We start from the raw sequence: 3,625 nt of genomic DNA on the forward strand, positions 1-3,625 counted from the left end.
TGTTCAAAGTAAGTTAGTTGTATATTACAAAGTCATTGTTCAGAGTAAGTCAGTAAAAGATTACAAAGTAAATGTTCAGAATAACTCATTCATGTATCACAAAGTGATTGTTCAAAGTAAGTTAGTTGTATATTACAAAGTCATTGTTCAGAGTAAGTTACTCATGTATTTCAAAGTCATTGTTCAGAGTAATTCAGTCATATATTACAAAGTCATATTTCATTGTACGTCAGTAAGATATTACAAAGTCATTGTTCAAAGTAATTCAGTCATGTATTACAAAGTCATTGTTCATAGTAAGTTAGTTGTATATTACAAAGTCATTGTTCAGAGTAAGTTACTCATGTATTTCAAAGTCATTGTTCAGAGTAATTCAGTCATATATTACAAAGTCATATTTCATTGTACGTCAGTAAGATATTACAAAGTCATTGTTCAAAGTAATTCAGTCATGTATCAAAAAGGCAATGTTCAGAGCAAGTCAGTCATGGATTACAAAGTAAATGTTCAGAGTAATTCAGTCATGTATTACAAAGTCATTGTTCAAAGTAAGTAAATCATGGATTACAAAATAATTGTTAAAAGTACGTCAGGTAGATATTAAAAATTCATTGTTCAGAGGAATTCAGTCATGTATTACAGAGTCATTGTTCAGAGTAAATCGTTCATGTATTACAAAGTCATTATTCAAAGTAAGTTAGTCATGTATCACAAAGTGATTGTTCAGAGTAAGTCAGTAAGTTATTACAAAGTCATTGTTCAGAGTAAGTCAATCATGTATTACAAAGTCATTGTTCAGAGTAAGTCAATCATGTATTACAAAGTCATTTTTCAAAGTAGTTCAGTCATGAATACAAAGTCATTGTTCAGAGTAAGTTAATCATGTATTACAAAGTGATTGTTCAGAGTAAGTCAGTCATGTATTACAAAGTCATTGTTCATAGTATGTTTGTCATGTATTGTAAAAGTCATTGTTCAGAGTAAGTTAGTCATGGATTACAAAGTAATTATTCAGAGTACGTCAATAAGAGATTACAAAGTCATTGTTCAGAGTTTTTCAGTCATGTTTTACAAAGTCACTGTTCAGAGTAAGTTAATCATATATCACAAAGTCATTGTTCAGAGTAAGTTAGTCATACATCACAAAGTGATTGTTCAGAGTAAGTCTGTAATATATTAAAAGTAATTGTTAAGAGTAAGTCAGTCGTTTATTACAAAGTGATTATTCAGAGTAAGTCAGTCATGTATTACAAAGTCATTGTTCAGAGTAAGTTAGTCATAATCACAAAGTAATTATTCAGAGTACGTCAATAAGAGATTACAAAGTCATTGTTCAAACTAATTCAGTCATGTATTACAAAGTCACTGTTCAGAGTATGTCAGTCATGTATTACAAAGTCATTGTCCATAGTAAGTAAGTTGTGTATTACAGAGTCATTGTTCAGAGTAAGTCAATCATGTATTACAAAGTCATTGTTCAGAGTAAGTCAATCATGTATTACAAAGTCATTGTTCATAGTATGTTTGTCATGTATTGTAAAAGTCATTGTTCAGAGTACGTTAATAAGATATTACAAAGTCATTGTTCAGAGTAATTAAGTCATGTATAACAAACTCACTGTTCAGAGTAAGTCAGTCATGTATTACAAAGTCATTGTTCTGAGTAAGTCAGTAGGATATTACATAGCCATTGTTCAGAGTAAGTCAAACATGTATTTCAAAGTCATTATTCAGAGTAATTCAATCATGGAATAGAAAGTGATTATAGAGAGTACATCAGTAAGATATTATAAAGTCATTGTTCAGAATAAGTCAATCTATATTACATATCATTGTTCAGCGTAAGTCAGTCATGTATTACAAAGTCATTGTTCAGCGTAAGTCAGTCATGTATTACAAAGGCATTGTTCAGAGTAAGTTAGTTATATATCACAAAGTGATTGTTCAGAGTAAATCCGTAAGATATTAAAAGTAATTGTTCAGAGTAAGTCAGTCGTGTATTACAAAGTCATTATTCAGAGTAAGTCAGTCATGTATTACAAAGTCATTGTTCAGAGTAAATCAGTAAGACATTACAAAGTCATTGTTCAGAGTAAATCAATTATGTATTACAAAGTCATTGTTCAAAGTAATTCAATCATGGATTAAAAAAGTTTTTGTTCAGAGGAAGTCAGAAATATATTAAATAGTCATTGTTCATATTAACTCAATCATGTATAACAAAGTCATTATTCGGAGTAAGCTAGAAATGTATCATAAAGTAATTGTTCAGAGGAAGTCAGAAATATATTAAATAGTCATTGTTCATATTAAGTCAGTCGTGTATTACAAAGCAATTGTTCAGAGTAAGTCAGTCATGTATTACAAAGTCATTATTCAGAGTAAGTCAATCTTGTATTACAAAGCCGTTATTCAGAGCAAGTCAGTCATGTATTACATAGTCATTGTTCATAGTATGTTTGTCGTGCATTATAAAAGTCATTGTTCAGAGTAAGTTAGTCATGGATCAAAAAGTAATTATTCAGAGTTAGTTAGTCATGGGTTACAAAGTAATTATTCAGAGTACGTCAATTAGAGATTACAAAGTCACTGTTCAGAGTAAGTCAGTCATGTATTATAAATCATTGTTCAGAGTAAGTTAGACATGTATTACAAAGTCATTGTTCAGAGTAAGTTAGTCATCTTTTGTAAAGTCATTGTTTAGAGTAAGTCAGTCATGTATTACAAAGTCATTGTTCAGAATAAGTTAGTCATATATCACAAAGTCATTGTTCAGAGTAAGTTAGTCATATATCACAAAGTCATTGTTCAGAGTACGTCAATAAGAGATTACAAAGTCATTGTTCAGACTAATTCAGTCATGAATTACAAAGTCACTGTTCAGAGTAAGTCAGTCATGTATTACAAAGTCATTGTTCAGAGTTTTTCAGTCATGTTTTACAAAGTCACTGTTCAGAGTAAGTTAAGCATATATCACAAAGTCATTGTTCAGAGTAAGTCAACCATGTATTACAAAGTCATTGTTTAGAGTAAGTCAATCATGTATTACAAAGTCATTTTTCAAATTAATTCAGTCATGAATACAAAGTGATTGTTCAGAGTAAGTCAGTCATGTATTACAAAGTCATTGTTCATAATATGTTTGTCATGGATGAAAAAGTAATTATTCAGAGTAAGTTAGTCATGGATAAAAAGTAATTATTCAGAGTACGTCAATAAGAGATTACAAAGTCATTGTTCAGAGTAATTCAGTCATGTATTACAGAGTCATTGTTCATAGTAAGTCATTCATGTATTACAAAGTCATTATTCAAAGTAAGTTAGTCATGTTTCACAAAGTGATTGTTCAGAGTAAGTCAGTAAGATATTACAAAGTCATTGTTCAGAGTAAGTCAATCATGTATTACAAAGTCATTGTTCAGAGTATGTCAATCATGTATTACAAAGTCATTGTTCAAAGTAATTCAGTCATGAATACAAAGTCATTGTTCAGAGTAAGTCAATCATGTATTACGAAGTGATTGTTCAGAGTAAGTCAATCATGTATTACAAAGTCATTGTTCAAAGTAATTCAGTCATGAATACAAAGTCATTGTGCAGAGTAAGTCATCATGTATTACAAAGT

Source organism: Limulus polyphemus, unplaced genomic scaffold (assembly GCF_000517525.1).
Source record: "Limulus polyphemus unplaced genomic scaffold, Limulus_polyphemus-2.1.2 Scaffold1562, whole genome shotgun sequence".
NCBI classification, from domain to species: domain Eukaryota; kingdom Metazoa; phylum Arthropoda; class Merostomata; order Xiphosura; family Limulidae; genus Limulus; species Limulus polyphemus.